Genomic DNA, 16,962 nt, shown 5'->3' with positions numbered 1-16,962 from the left:
CCCCCGAGGATCCTGAACTGGGGCACGTAGCTGTCTGGCAACGTTTTCTAGGCTCTGGAATGTAGGAATGTCTCTTTCCTTGCTGGGGAAGCTTCCGGTATGGTAAAATTACGCTCAGTCAAAGACCCGGACAGCAGCTGTCTGCCAGGCTCTGTGTCAGCCACTCTTTTCTCCGTGTAGCCAGAGCCATGTGGACCAGGTTAGTGCCTGGCAGAGACCTGAGGAGGCCCCATCAGAAGCTCTGGGGACTGGGATCAAGTGAGCCCTGCTGCTGGTACTACCCTGACCCAGCGGTGGGCCTCCCAGCCAGGCCTCTACCTGTGTCAAGACCAGACGTGGGGTTGTCATCTTAGTTCATGCAGACTTTTTCTATAAAGGGTCAGATGGTCAATATAGGCTTTGTGGGCCATGCTGTCTTGGTTGAAATTACCAACTGTGCACAATAGCAGTCATGGGCAATATGTCAGTGGCTGGGCATGGATGTATTTCAATAAAACTTTATTTATAGAAACAGGTACAGGCCAGGTTGAGCTCATGGGCTGTCATTTGCGAGCCCCTGCTCTAGATGACCTCTGAGACCAAGCTCTCAATCCCAGGCAGATGGACCACAGAGTGACTGACAGTGATAAGGCTGAAGTTGTCTTTATGTTAGAGGAAGAGAGGGCAGGCCAGCCCAGTGTGAAAAGGGAGGTGAACTCAAAAAAGAAAGGTGGGAGAAACCAGAGGTCTAGGGAGAGGAACCATGTGGCCCATGGGCCAGACACACAGGTGCAGGCTGGATTGTGTGGGCTGCATATACCACTGTGAGGTCATGCTCTGCTCAGGGTCAAGATCAGCAGGGCAAATGGGGCTGAAATCCAGGCACACTGAACTCACCCATCCATGTACTTCTATGGGCCTTGTTTCCTAATTTGACAAAGGTCCCCACGTGTGTTGGCAGAGGAGCTGTGGCCAAGAGCAGGCAGTGCTATCACTCTGGGGCAGGGGAGAGGAGAGGGTCTTCAGTGCACAGAGAGGCCCCAATATCCCTGCATCGCTGTCAGTGAATCATTTACCCTCCCTGGACTCCACCATTCTCATCTATAAAGGGAGAGGTGGGAAGGCTGTTCCCCCAGCTGCCTGCCACAGTGGGGTTCTGTGTCCTGGGACTCACAGCCATTTCTGAGTTCACTGGCCTGGTACAAAATGACTTGATGGAGACAGAATTCATCTCCCTTTCAGTAAACACCATCATCCCGCTTGGTTGCTCCAATTTTTTTTCTAAGCATCTTGTACAGAGCTGGGACTGCCGCCATGGGGCTCAGTTTGGGCATGGCGCCTCACACCCTGGCTCGTTCCCCTTCCTTCAAGACAGCATCTGTCGAGAAGCGAACCCCTGGGGTGACGTGGAGCAATGACACCCACCTTCCCTGTCTGGCCTCCTTCTCTGGGGGAGGGAACACTTGTGTCCCCTAGATCTGCACAGTGCCTAGCATTCAGAGGTCACAGAGTCCCCACACATGGACCACCCAGGGAGAAAGTGACTCTCCTCAATCATCTCTGTGGGAGAGGAGTTTGCACAAGCTCTCGCAGCCAGAAGAGAGGCTTCCAGAAAAACTCTTCCTTGGTATTTTCTACACATCTGACAGACCTCCCCTCCCCCTACCTGTGCACTAACAAACGGGAGGGAGGTTGACATTGTAAGATGAAGGCCGCTGCTTTCACCCTACTGTTTAAACTCAGGAGGATAATACTGGCTGGCCCTGGACATCCTTCACTTTCATCCTCAGTGGAAGATAAAAGGCCTTTTGCAGGGACCCCAGTGACCTGAGATTACTCTTAATTCCTGTTTGGTTAGAGAGCTGGCTGAGTGTGAGGCCACCATGGTGCAAGTGTTCTGTATTGAAACGCTGCCTTTTGGGATGTGTATTTGCAGCATTCTACCCTGGGTGCCTGGCGGTGAGGAGCTGCTGAAACAACCCTCTCTTGCAAATGGAGGGTTGTGCCCTGTTAGGAACCAGGCTGCACACCAGGAGGGGCAACCCTCTCTTGCCCATTACCTTATTGATAGCTGGGAATGGTGATGACAGCCATGACTCCCAGCCTAACCCCTCCTGTATCTCCGTGTGTCGCTCCAGGGCAGTCTTAGAGAGGACAGGTCTAGAAAGGGCACCAGGCAGCGTGGGAAGTGTTTGTGCAGCAGCCACACTGTTGGGTCCCTAAAGATTTGGGAAGTTGGGTGAGTTGCCTTCTTTGGTGGGGGTTGGTGGGAAGGACTCAGAAGTCCACACCACCTGGGACCTGTATTGCTGAGGCTGTGCCCTACTTGGAGAGCGGGCCTAGGGCTTTTCCGGATGCCACCTGGGAAGGGCTCAGCTGAGGGCCACATGGACAAGTATTCACAGTGTTAGAAAGAAATTCAACAGTTGTAAGGCAGAGGGATGACTCAAGGGGGTCTGCTACCTCCTTCTGCATCAATACGATTGATCAAATGATTGATTTCTGGCAGCAAGAAGAGCTCCCAGGGACCTCCCCCTGCCAAAAGGAGTCTCCTGGGGGATCCCCCCTCCCAGGAGTTCTGTTTGTCCTCTAAGGTCCTCTGAGTCTGTCCCTGGGGACTGCTGCCCAGAGACACCTCCCCTCTCCCTCGCCTCACCTGACCCGCTGCTGTCAGGCTAGTGTGGGCTTCAGACAGCAGGTGAGGGACTCTGGGTACGACGTGTGCATGCCGATTAGGTCACTGCCACGTCTGCGTCCTGTTAGATTTTCAGCTTGGCACAGCCTTGGAATCCAATCATTCTCTTTTTGGAGTTCCCTGTTTCATCCTTTTTCTTTGGAACTTCTTCCGCCTGGCTGGCGTTCTGCCTCCTGCCTCCTAGCACAGGCGCTGTGCTTGGCATTTGCAGGCCCTGGAGGAGGAAGGGCTCTTTTCCTCTGAGTTGTCTGCTCTGGGTCAGGATTGCTCCTCCTCTGGGCTGTCTGGACCCAAGTGAGCATCATCTCGGGAGATCCATCTGGTTCTGTCTTGACCGTCCCATCTGCGTTCTCCCTGCTGTCCAGTTCAGACCCTTCATTCGGTCTTTTTCCTTCCATTGGGAGTGACATTGAGAGAAGGAATCTACCAGGCACAGTTCAGCATGTTCGGCAGCCGCACTCCACCCATGTGGTTTGCCCAAATACTGTTATTTTCCCAGTTATTAACCTCTTCAAATTTTACTGTGCATTTTCTTGCATCTTTCTGGCAATCTGGAGCAGAACTCCATTCATTTGAATTCACTGGGAAGCTTTAAGGAGACTCATCTAAAGGAATTAAAAAAAATCTGTATTATAAAGTTTTGTGTAAACAAAGGAATAGCATAACCTCTTTAAAGTGTGAGCCAGCCCTTACAAGGCCCTCCAGATAATTCTCCTGATATAACTTTCTGACATCTCCAACTGCTCCCTCTTCTCCAGCTTTGGGGGTCTTGTGGCTGCTCTTTGCCCACCCCTAGCTGGCTGTGCCCTCAAGATTTTACAGTGGTGGCTCCATCCGTCTCAGACGCTCTTCTCCTAATCATTTTTATAAGTGAACACCCTCACTTCCTTCAGGTCTCTTTTCCAATGTCAGCTAATTAAAGACACCTTCCTTATCTAGGACATTCCTCCTTGTCCCCTACTTTAAGACTTCCTATTCCTTAAAACTGTGGTCCCAAAGTCCTGGGCCTTGGGTGGGTACTAGTCTGTGTCTTGTTAGGAAGCAGGCTGCCCAGCAGGAGGTGGGTGGCAGGTGTTGTGAGGGCAGCTTTATCTGTATCTTCAGCCGCTCCCCATCGCTCACATTACCATCTGAGCTCCACCCCCTCACATCAGCAGCACCATTAAATTCTCACAGGAGCACAAGCCCTACTGGAAGCTCTCTGTGTAAATGATCGAGGTTGCACACTCCTTATGAGAATCTAATGCTTGATGATCTATGGTGGAGATGTGATGTGCTTGAATCATCCCAAAACTTATCCCTCCTATGGCCCCACCCCAGTCCATGGAAAAATTGTCTTCCATGAAAACAGACTCTTGTGCCAAAAATGTTGAGGTCTGCCCTAAAACTTTCCTTTTCAAAGCATTAACCACCCTCCCACAAGCTGCATGCGCATACATGTTCATATACGTGCGTGTGTGTGCACGTGTGTGTATGGTGGTTTATGATCTACTTCCTTCCACTAGAAGGCAAGCTCCAAGCAGGAAGAATCTTTATCTTTTCTTTTTGTTTCTTCACAGCTCTACCCCCTTAGCTTCTACAAGCGTGTGGCAGAGAGAGGGACTTGAGTGAATGTTTGTTGATTGACTGAAAAAAAGTAGGCATGGAGTTTTGGAGGGTGCCAGGAGAGTGTTCATGTAGAATGTTGGGGAAAAATGAGTCTGGAAAGTGACAGAGAGGATTTTGAATGAGTGTCTCAAAGTGGAAGTCCAGAGGGTGCTGTTCTCAGATGCCTTTTCCATAGTGTTGAGGCAGTGTGGAGCCTTCGTAGCTAGGTCATTGGTAGCGAGGCTGAGACAAGAACCCCAGACTCTACTTCCTCATCCAGTCCTCTTGTCCCATCCTAGAAATAGTTTCTTTTTGGAGGTGGTTACATGCCTTCCCTACAATCTCATTTAGTATGACTAATTTGCTTAGCAAACTCTTCTCGTGGGTGGAACAAAGGGAGCTTTCAGTCGAAGCCAGTGAACACCGTAGTTTTAGAGCTGGTAGGATCCGTGTGAGGGTGTTTGGTGAGAAGTTCCAGGGTGGGGGAGAGTCTGGCTGCTGCCGGGGACGTGGACATCTGTGGAAGCAAGTTCAGTCGAGTTCCTCTGCAGGCAGCCTGTCTTCTAATCAAGCACGCAGTCATCTGATTTCTCCATCCTGTCCCTCCAAATAACTGCACGTCCTGGTTTACCCAGCCTCACCCTCCTGCTTTAAAAAAAAGATGTTCCAAGTGCAAAAATACCACTTGTCTACAAATGTCTTCCTGAATTTGCAGCAGGAGTGTGTGGTGTGCTTGCTCTGCGTGGTGGCCAGCAGTCTGGGAGGTCAACCAGAGAAGGTTCACCCTGTGCTGAACCCGGGCCTGGAAGGGTTAAGAGAGGCCTGGGAGATTGGGATAATAGAAATTAGCTGGGGAGCTAATGATACTAGAAAGCAGGGCCTCAGAGCCTCGCTTGTCCAGGTGTGTGATTGAGAAAGGCCATTGGCAGAGAGGCTTGTTAGAAATCAGCAGGACGTTACAGCCGAGATCAACAGCTGCTTCTCAAAATGGGAAGGAAATAGATAACAACCTTAAGAGAAGCTCTAAGTGAAAGCTTCCAATGAGCCCGAGTGAACAAACATCACCTCTTCAAGAGCCTTCTTGGGTGAGCGGCCTCCTGATGGTAATTATCTTTCTCCAGCCATCAGTGATTGGGACCATGGAATGTTGGTTAGGGCCAAAGGTCAGAGGTCAGAGGCAAAGGGGAAAGATTCAACTAGCTGCGTGAAATGTCAATCTCTTCCTCCTCTGGTCAGGGTGACTGGCTTTAAAGACAAACGATGAGGAAGAAACCAGAAACAGTAAGCCCTGGGTTTTAAGTTTTCTTTTTTGCAGTTTTTGGCTGGGGCTGGCTTTGAACCCTCCACTTCTGGTATATGGGGCTGGCGCCCTACTTCTTTGAGCCACAGGTGCCACCCTTAAATTTTCTAAATTTACTAACGATCATGTACTTAAAAAATGTTTAGTGTGTGCGTGACATTGTACTGTTCTTCTCTGGGCAGTGGGCGGCACATTTTCCTGGGGTAAGAGCCCTGCAAATGGTGCTGCTTCCAAAAGGTTAATGTGTCAGCTTGGTGGGGTTGAGGGGCCATGGGTATTTTCTGTTCCCTATGGTCCCATTCTGCAGGGACTAGATAATTGTGGGTGTGTGTATAGCTGTGGGCGTGTATATATATATGTGTGTGTGTGTGTTTATTTGATATATATATACACACACACCTAGACATTTCTTCTTGGCAAAATTTGAGGGTAGGTGGAAATGTTTATTCTTTTACAGTTCTCTGAACTAAATCTTGAATTCCTTTGGGGAAGCTGATTGAATAATAAGTATCAGAGGGAAGAGGGCTGGAAAATGACCAGACCATAGGGAACAGACCTCTTCTGCCTGTCCCTGCACCAACCCAGCTGCATGTGGTCTGCAGGTGGGGTTGTCTGTCCCAGATGCCGGCTGATGGCCTGCCAGTCTCAGGCCATCTCCTTCAGTGACCCCGTGATGCCATTCTCCCTATGATCATTTGGAACTACTGGGTGTCCCAAAAGTCACTCCACATGAGGAAAATGGGAAGTTGTGGCTAAATGTACCTTGATGTACAAAATAGTCATTATAAAATTTTACAAAGAGGTGTGGCAACACGCAGAGAATATTTTATAAATTTTTATAACATTTTGTAATGTTTTGTACATAAAGGTACATTTGCCTACAATTTTCCATTTTCTCTCTATATGGTGACTTTAGGAACATCTTGCAGTGATGAATTTCCCTGGGCCTCTCACTTGGGCTTTAGAAAAGTCATTAATAATTGTTTGCACATGAACTCAGAGAGAAACCAATGGAAGAACAGACAGGAAGGGGGAGAGGTGCCCACAGAGGCAGCTGGAGGGGTTATCCCTCCCCTTCCTGCGAACAGGGAGGTTGCCCTATAATGAAACAAGGACGAGACTTCAGACACTGCGTCCCTTGGGGTGTAGATTAGGATGTGTCTGCCCTTTGGGAACTCTGTGTGTGGCCTTCAGAGTTGTACTGAGTGGCCATGCCCTTGAGGTGGATGACAGGCAAAGTGTAGAGGTGCCCTAACAAGGGTCTTGCCACTGGGAATTAATGGTTAGCGGGGTCCCAGAAGCTCCAGTGCATGGATGGCTGCTCCACCAGGATGAATAGTCCCTTCTGCTGGATGCTGGGGGGAAAGGACGTCAGGGAAACAAGGCTGGGGTCCCTGTCCTGGTCTAGGTCACTTGCTTTCTGTTTGCCTGTTTCCTCTTCTGTCAAATAAGTGGTTTGGACCAGCCTGTTGGGTGAACAGCTGCAGGTAATGTAGGGCATGTGGGAAGGGGAAGCTGCAGGTGGCCCGCTTGGAAAGATAGGCTGTCTCCAATCAGCTCAGATTTTAGGTCCTTTAATAAGCTCCAGCCATGCAACCCTGGGGAGCCACTTATCCTTCCCATGACTTAATTTTTCCCCTGTAAATGGGGGTAGGTGACATTGATCAGAAGAGTGCATTCAGTGAATGGCCTAATGAGCTTGGGGTGCCCAGTGCAGGGCCAGGTACACAGCAGGCTCTTACAAAATAGGTTCCCTTCTTATATCCTTTTTCCTTGTTTCTTCACTACCTGCACCTACATTCCTCTCCTTCCACAGCCGAAGCAAGTTTGGGAACTGGAAAGGCACATGAGGACACTGCAGTAGTTTGATTCCCTGCACAAACACGTCCACTGGAGGCCGTCCTAGCATTCTGCCCTCAGCCCTATTGGGGCTGCTGTCATCACAGGCACTTCAATGAAGGTTCGCATCATGAAAGCCCCTTCTGGAAGGTGCTTCCAGTATAGACAGTGTCCCTTAAATATGGATATATATGATCTTAGTGCAGGAAAAACGAAGTCTTCTTTGATGTTAAATCACTATGAATAGATCATATTTTTGCTTTGTTTGCCTGAAAACTCAATTAAGTTTGTGCATCCAAGAGCCCTTATGTCCAAATACTTGTACCATCTAATTTCCTTTTATATGTCCTTCAAGGAAACCTTCTCTGGCTCCCCAAGTGTGAGAAAGAGCCCTGCTTCGATGCTTCTGGGTGACCCGTGCTCACCTCCACCCAAAGATAGTCTCAGGCCAATTGTCTCATTTTGATTTACCCAGCACGTGCACACATAAACACATGAACATACAAAAGCACACACACAGACACCCATTCACACATGTATTTTTCAGTTCCTGGGGCCAGGGAGTGTGTCTTTCAGCCCAGCACAGAACACTTGGTATCTGCAACTTCATACTCCACAAACGCTCTTTGAATGGAGATAAGTGAACGAACAAATGCTTAAAGAAAGCATTTTAGTCCCAATTTCAGGCATAATTAATTAGCCTTCCCTTTCTACTCGGTGGTTTTTGATCTTTTACATTTTGATCTTTTACCATGATTGCACACCTTTTATTATAAACATAACTTCAAAGCTTTGTGGAATGATGTGGGGCCAGGGGTATTGGTATGTGAATAAATCACCACGTCTCTCTTCACAAAGCCTCCTTTGCTATCCCTGGCCAAGCTCCTGGTGCTTAAGAACGTGGACTCTGGAGTGAAGTTGGACGTGCATTATTTGTTCTGCTTTGTCCCTTAACAGCTGTGTGACCTTGGATAAGTTCTTTACCTCTTTGACCTTCTGCTGCCTTTTTATAAAATGGAGGGAGCGATCCTCCCTCAGAGGGTAGAGGAAAATTAAACAAGAGCGTGTGAGCAAACTGGGTAACTGAGTGCTTGGCTCATAGTAGGTACTCAGCAAATTTTTATGATGAGTCTCCAGTGCAGTGATAGGATATGCCCAGTGAGTCCTTAACTGGCAGCTCCTGAGGCCAGGTGACTTGCCTGACACTCCTCTTCTGCCATCTTGACCACCCTGCTCAGTGCTGGGCCTGCTGGCTCTTCAAGTCCTTGCATGAGCCTCTGGACACCACTGGCAAGAAGGTCCAGTCTGGTGCATGGACTTGGAGCCCATAGATCTGGGTGGGGACTTCGAGATCAGGTAGTCAGACCCCCTATTTTATAGGAGAAATAGGAGCCCAGGGTGGTGCTGGCCTGGAACATGAGCTCCTGGTGTCAGGCAAGATGCCTTCCCCACACTGTGCTGCTCCACTCGCCCACGAGCAGAGATGCTCCCTGTGGACACGCTGCACCTGGCCTGGGAGATCAGCCCTCTCAATTCATGGTCTCAGTCAGTCTGGTTCCAGCCTGTAGCAGTTGTTGCCTGTGGTACAGATGTTTTATGTTTTTAAAAGTTTTTGTTTTATGTTTTCAAAATGCTACTTCACAGCCATGATGTCCTTTCATCCTCATAGGGAAGATAGGAAGTAGGCTGGCAGGTGTTTTCATTTGGATTCCCTGTGGGAAGCTTGAGGACCAGAGAGGTTAAGTGTTGGGTCAGAGCTCTCTTGGCCAGTGAGGGGCAGAGCTGGGGCAAGACCTGCAGTCTGCAAGCCCAGGTTCTGTGCTCTGCCCCATGACAGGTGCAGAAGCTGCTAGGGACTATGTCCTGCAGGTGGTTGGCAGCCTCTCTGAAGCTTGCTCTGAAGAAAGTCAGAGTCTGAATCTGAACGTTCCAGCCTGCGGAAGCTGAGGGCCCTGGCCTTTTGGTAAGGCTGCCTCTGTCCTTGACTGACATAGTACAATGGCATCAGGGGGAGGCTGGGGCTGATTTTGAAGGCCTTGATTTATCTCTGGGGCTGAGTTCAAAATCAAAGCTCCGACAGGCAGTGTTGCCAAAGACGGTATTAATACCATGGAGGTGGCGGAGAGGCTGCGTGTGGAGAGCAAAGGCCCAAAGTTTGCCTCTGAAGCTGTATCGCACGCACTTCTGTTTGGAGCAGACACTGGGCACACGCGTCAATTGGCATTCAGCGACTTTGCCAGGGTGAATCAGTACAAAATTAAATCCACATTCATGGGCTTTTAAAGCACAGCCTGTTTCTTCATCGCCCTATGTAGCCCTCACCAATTTATAATCTATGTGATAACTCACTGCGCACTGCCGGGGCTGGGAGTAACCCAGCTAAATAAAGCCCATGTATCTGTGCCCAGACAGGGTAACTAGCTCCCTGGGTCCTTACGACAAGGCAGGGATGTGCCCCTCCCGCTCAGTGACCTACTTTCCTTCCTGTTTCTCTGGAATTCCTGGCTGGTCAGGGGCCTAAGATGCAGGGGAACATATTTATTCATTCAGCAACTTTTATGCAGAGCCTGTTATGTGCTGACAGTGTGAGACAGGAGAAACTCCCTTCAAAAATTCCCTGACCAGGCTGAGCCTGCAGCCTGGGCTTTCGCTTCCCGCACACCTGCCCACTCCTGACACCTTCCAGGAGTAAGGAAACCCTTGGCGACCCCCAGGGGAAGGCCCCCTCAAGCCTTGGCCTATCTTTTTCTCCTGGTCTGCAGGCTGTTTTCTGATGATTTTAAATGAAGTCTGGTTTAGGGAGGAGAATCCTTTCCTGATACCTGGGCTAATGCAGGCAACTTCCTCTGTGGACTCCTTCCAGAGAATGACTCAGGCCTTAGGGGGTGTTTCTTCCACTTCTGTTGGGGAGCAATTGCACTAATTATTCGCTGCCTCTGTTACATAACCAGACCTTTGTCAGCCGTTTTCCACTGGGACCTTCTGTGAAGTTGGGTTTGCTGTTCAGTAAGCAGTTCTGATGTGCATTCTGGGAAGTCTGGGGTGCTGTGATTTTGCACCTGCCCTGCTGGGCTCTGTGTGCTATTAGGGTGCTGACCCGGACCACAGAACCTTGTGGTGTGCTCAGGCACTCTCTCATGGGGGCAGCTGCTCTTGAGGACAGTGCACCCAGGAAACTCTCTGAGGCCATCTGTAGAGCAGGGCTTGGCTTATCCAGCTCTGGCTATAGTTGGAGCAGGAATGACTTATTAGAAAAGGAGCAGAGTACAATAGAGAGAGTGCTCCTTACAGGAAATTCCCCTGAGCCTAGCCTGGGACTATTTCGTTAAATGTAAAGCTCAAGCTTAAAACCCCATTAACCAAAATCTCATTCATGGCAAGGATAACGGCCAACATCAAGTGAGTGCTTTTTAGGCACTGGATATTTATTGGCCAAGCATTTAACATTATTTAATGCTATTGGCAAGCTCTGAGGAGGTGTTATTCTTTCCTCCATTCTATAGACATGGAAACTGAGTCTAAGAGAGGTTTAAGACCTTGTCCAAGGTCACGTATGTATTGTAAGTGGTGGTGAAGGAGGGCAGGGATTTGTACTCAGCGCCTCTTGCTTGCTGCTTTGTTTGCGTGACCAGATTTTGCAAACACATGTCGATGTCTCCCACATGTCCAGGACTGAAATTCAAATGAAGTCCTTGCCTTGGAGAAGCTCAGAATCTAATAGGGCAGACATGCTTTGAGGTAGTCAATGCTGGGATAGCATAAGGGGTGTACAGCCCTGGGGTGCTCCAATGAGGTGGCTGGATTAACGCTCTTCAGAGAAATGACCAGTAAGATATGTACCTATGTATGTAGGTGGGCATATGTATATATGTGTGTTTGTATAGATAGAGAGAGGGGGAAAGTGGGAATTCCACCTTTCCTTCCTTTTTATTCTATCCAGGCTCTCAGTGGGTTGGGTGATGCCCACCCACACTGATGAGGATAGATCTTTTTACTCAGTCTTCTGGAAACAGCTTTACACACACAAGCAGAAATAAAGCTTATTGAGATATCTGGGCACCCCATAGCCCAGTCAAGTTGACATGTAAAATTAACCATCCTGGTGGCTGGGTGCCAGCACCTGTTGCTGTACAGGGAAGGGTCAGGTGGTTTCTTGGTGCTGTGGGGGTGCCTGAGGTGAGCCTAGAATAGTGATTGTCACCTGGTGAAATTTTTAAAGATCATTAATTCAATTATTTTCAAGAGGTTCAAAGCACAGTCAGTATATTCTTTTTTTTTTTTTTTTTTTTCAGTTTTTGGCTGGGGCTGGGTTTGAACCCACCACTTCTGGCATATGGGGCCAGCATCCTACTCTGTTGAGCCACAGGCACTGTCCTTCTTTTTTTTTTTTACTCTTTTTTTTGATCAACATAATTTAAGTGTGCCATGGAAGTTTAAATATAGGTTCAAGTGTGCTGTGAGCTCAAAAAGGTTAAAAAACACTGGTCTAGAAGAATAAGTAAGAGACGCCAGGCAGAGCATGGAGGAGAAGAAACGGTATGTGTAAATGTGCAGAGAGGTGAGAGTTGTTTGATACAGCTGGAGTATGATGGACCCTAAAGCCAATAGGAGGCTCATGGGTTTGGGGGGAAGGCCAAGATGGATAGGAGGAAGGACCTAAATGCAAACGCAGGAGGAAATTTATTTCATGGGCCTCAGCACTGTGCTGTGACTCATCTCTGCTATTCACAAATGTCTCTTTCTAACCTTCAACCTTAGAACCCATTTTGCATGCCATCTTTGATCTCAGCGTCATAGCGTTCCACCCCCTTGCTGTGGTCTGAATGAATGTGTTCCTCCCAATTTCGTATGCTGACCACGAGATGATGGTATTAAGAGGCAGGAAGTATTTGGGAGGTGATGAGGCCATGAGGGTGGAGCTCTTGTGAATGGAATTCATGCTGTTATAATGAGGCTTGAGGCAGTGGCCTGCAGCCCGCAGGAGGCTGGCTGCTCCCACCCATCTGTTCCTTGTGGCTTTGCTCCCTCAGCGCCCAGGGAAAATAAACAATGCCTTGAACCTTCAGTCCCATCTGGAAACAGGCAGTTGTTCCTCCCTCCATTATTTTCAGTTAATTTTTCAGGCATTTGGACCGCATTTCCTGTCACCCCATGCTGCCTTGGCATTTCTCCCAGGTGCCTGTGCCAAAGCACCAGGAAAGACCAGGGTGAGGGCTGGGGACGCTGAGGCCAAGTGCAGGTGCTCCGTCCACCCTCCACTTGCCACCTTCCTTATCTTTCTTCCTCTTCCACCGTGAACCCTAGGGAGTGGGAGGGGAGACTTCCAGAAACACCCAAGCTGTTAGGGAAGTTCTCATGTTTGCAGGGACCATAGGGCTGTGAGTATCAACAGTTGGACTTTGCAGGGAGCAGCTGCTCACAGGGTGAAATTCCCTGGGCAGCCAAGGATGTCTTTCGAACCTTCTCACTGTCATTTCTGTGCTCCTCTCCCAACCTCTTACAGTCTCCTGTTGGACCTCATTTTTATACCTCACAGTCAGTAGCATAAAGCCCCTGTTTCCTGAGGTCCCCACTGCAGAGCCTTCCTCCCAAGTGACAGATGTTCCTTTATATTTTCAACAAACATTGAGTGACTTTTAGGTGCCAAGGAACCTGGGGACAGAGTGGGGGAGGACCAGCCAGCCCTGCCTTCAAGGAACTGATTGTCAAGTGGAGGAAAGGATCATTGAGAAAGTGATGACCACGGTGTGATAGATGGGGCAGAGTTCCCAAACGGCCCATAGGGTTCAGCAGAGGCTTCTAGAAGGAAGAGCCACAGGTATTCCTTCCCTTTCCCCAGAAGCTTGTCTTTCCACAATATCCTTATAATTTGGAGAAGAGCAAATGAATGGAAAGAATTCACTGACGCACAGTTTAGTTCTCTCTGGATTATCTCCGCCTTACAGAAAGGAGCTTGGTGACCTAACTCGAAGTTTGCGAGTGCCTAACTTTGAACTTTGCGAAGTTCACGTGCCCTTTTGTACTAATTTCAGCCCACACCTCCCTTCTGAAAAGCTGTCAAATTCTCATAGAGGTGATTGACGTATGGTGTGTGCACGCACGTGTGTGTGCGTGTGTGCACGTGTGCATGTTTATTTTTTATTTTTTGAGACTGTCTCATATGTCACTCTGAGTAGAGTGCTGTGGCATCATAGCTCACAGCAACCCCAAACTCTTGAGCTGAAGCAATTCTGTTGCCTCAGCCTCCCAAGTAGCTGGGACTACAGGTGTCCATCACAATGCCTGGCTATTTTTTGTTGCAGTTGTCATTGTTGTTTAGCTGGCCCAAGCTGGGTTTGAACCAGCTAGCCTCGGTGTATGTGGCTGGTGCCTTAACCACTGTGATATGGGTGCTGAGCCAGTGTGTGCATGTTTAAATACTATTATTGGAGGCAAGCTGGTATTGGGATCCAGAAGTCTGGATTTGGACTTCTGTTCATCAGCTTTGTGGCCTGGGGTGAATTGTCACACCTTTTGGTATCTTGAGTTCTTTGCGGAAGTTGTAATGCTACCTACCTGTCTACGTCATTCAACAGCTGCCCAGAGAGGATGAGAGTGTGTCCGTGTAAGTGTGGGACCAATGCTGGAAAGGTCTCCTCAAAGTACCAGAATTCACCCTGGTTCACCCTCATGTGCTCAGCAGGGCTTGTCCCCTTCTGTAGGTCAGGACTGATTACAAACTGGGGTCCCCTCCTCCTGTGTCCCTTAGGATTCCCCCTTCTGTTTCTGTGAGTCCCTTACTGGCTTCCATGAGCTTTTGCTCCTGGTGAGGCAGAGCCTGGGGGTACGGAGCTGCCTTGCCCATTGCCAGGGAATTACCCATTCCCATCTTCCATCTTCCCCAGGAATAGAGCAGGGTTGGGATCCAGCTCCCCATCTTCACTGGTGGGTATCTCTGATGTGAAACTGACAGTTGAACGCCTGTAATCCCAGCACTTGGAAGGCCCAGGCAGGTGGATTGCCTGAGTGCACAAGTTTGAGACCAGCCTAAGCCAGAGCAAGACCTCATCTCTAAAAATAGCTGGGTGTTTAGCCAGGCTCCTGTAGTCCCAGCTACTTGGGAGGCTGGGGCAAGAGAATCATTTAAGCCCAGGAGTTGGAGGTTGCTGTGAGCTGTAACCCTACGACACTCTACCAAGGGTGACAAAGTGAAACGCTGTATTAAAAAAAAAAGAAAATAAAAGAAACTGACACTTGAGAGACTGGGCTGACATTGTCCATGGGGGAATTTGAATTTGCTTGGAATCCTCTTCTGCTTGCTTTCTTCCCTGGCCTTGGCAGGTGTCCTTCTCTTCCTCACAGGACTTCTCCTGGGGACATTTCCTGGCCTCTGAATACCATATTCTGTTTCTGGGGAGCTTGACCTGGGGAAAACCTTTTGGAGATAATGTGCTGTTATGTTTTAGTAAGGATAAAAGGCTGAAGAAGAAGGAGAAATGGTTGAACACTTATTAACCACCTATTGTATACTAGACACTGCGCTAAATGGCTACTATTTTACCTGATCCTTAAAAAAAATGGGCGGTGCCTGTGGCTCAGTGAATGGGGCGCCGACCCCATATACTGAGGGTGGCGGGTTCAACCCAGCCCCGGCCAAACTGCAACAAAAACAAAAAAATAGCCGGGCGTTGTGGCGGGCGCCTGTAGTCCCAGCTGCTTGGGAGGCTGAGACAAGAGAATCGTGTAAGCCCAAGAGCTGGAGGTTGCTGTGAGCCGTGTGATGTCATGGTACTCTACCAAGGGTGGTACAATGAGACTCTGTCTCTACAAAAAAAAAAAAAAAAAGAACCTAGATGATTGCTATTCTTCCCATTTTTTTTTTTTTTTTTTTTTGCAGTTTTTGGCTGGGGCTGGGTTTGAACCTACCACCTCGGCATATGGGGCCGGCACCCTACTCTGCTGAGCCACCGGTGCAGCCCCTCTTCCCATTTTATAGCTGGGGAAGCTGAGGCTCAGAGTATTTAAATAACACACCTAGATAATGAAGTTAGTTAAGTGACCTCTGACGCCAGGTCTCAAATTCTTTCTGCTTCATTCTATCACCTCCTTGTTATTTGGGGTGGTTGAGGGGCACTTACGACTGGGGCCTGTGCACAGCTGAGGATGGGGGACTTTGGTTTCTCCTCTGGCAGGCAGTATGTGTATATCCATGCTGTCTCTCCTGCCAACTGGAGGACATAGGGATGGGGACTGTTGTCACCTTCTAAAAAACGATACAGGTTCCTCCTGGGGCTGGGAGCACATGATAATAAAAACGCTGTGTGGCCTGGAGCCACTCCCTTTGTGCTTTCTGAGCCTCTGTTTCCCCATCTGTAAAATGAACACGTCTGTACCTGTACGGCCCTCTTCCGGGAGTTAGTAGAGTGCAGAATGAGATAGCAATCACTGAAGCTCAGCAGGGAGAATGGCCACACTGCCCCATAGAAAGGCCAGGGCTTCAATTTTGGTGACTCACCTGCCCTGCACCTCTGTCTTTCTACACCTGGACTGCCCATGAGGAGGGAATTGGAGTCTGTGCTGCAGGTGGCTGACCCTCTATGGGACAGCATTACCCCTTACCCCCTGTGCAGCCCAACCTGCGGCTTACACCCCCTTACTGCCACTCAGCCCTGCAAATAGTCTGCACTGGACTTGGCTCACACCTCAGTGGAAGGGGAATTATTTGCCCGCTATCCAGTATCTGTAAGAAGGGCCTCTTATGAGTCAGCGTTCAAATATGTTACCGGCTCAATAAACAGGATTTGTTGTAAATTAAGGGAAGGAAGCGAGGTGCCTTCAACAGCCCTTGTTCATCTACTGTTTTCTATTAGCAACACTTTCCCCTTAAGTAGCGCATAATTCCCTGGGAACTGCAGGGCAGGAAGCCTGGCAGAGGGATGTAATTACATTGCAGTTGTTAGGTAGTTAGAGCCGCACAATAACCTCCAGAGATAGATGAGGCGGCCCCTCAGGGGTTTGGTGGGTCTCCCAGGAGGGAACAGGGATGGGTGGGTGGCAGTCTGGGCAGGGGCAGATCTGGAAAGTGAGGCTCTGCCTCTCACCATGGCAATGTACTGGGGATGCTGAGTGCAGGGTGCCAGGGACATCCAGGGCATGCCTGAGCCCTGAAGGAAATTGTGTGTATGGGGGTTTAGCTATGTGGCTGTCTGGGGGAAGAGCGTTCTATGAAGTGGGAATAGTGCAAAGGCCCCGTGGCAGCAGCGTGTGTGAAGAACAGCAAGGAAGCTGGAGCGGAAAGGGTCTAGAGTGGATGGGGAGGACAGGATGTCTGAGAGGAGGGGGCCTGTCGGCCATTGACCAGACTTAACTCTTCCTGAGTGATGTGCGGAGACAATGGAGAGTTTGGGCACAGGGCTGATGTGCTTTTGATGTTTTAAAAGCATTGGTCTGGCTCGGTTGAGAATAGATTCTAGGCAGCAAAGATGGAAGAAGGGTGAGCAGGTGAGAACCAAGGACATTAACTCAGGTGAGAGATGATGATGTCAGTGGAGGTGTGAGAAATAAGGGACTGGGTTCTGGAGGT

Source organism: Nycticebus coucang, chromosome 24 (genome assembly GCF_027406575.1).
Source record: "Nycticebus coucang isolate mNycCou1 chromosome 24, mNycCou1.pri, whole genome shotgun sequence".
Taxonomy (NCBI): Eukaryota; Metazoa; Chordata; class Mammalia; order Primates; family Lorisidae; genus Nycticebus; species Nycticebus coucang.
This window is presented reverse-complemented; position numbering follows the sequence as displayed.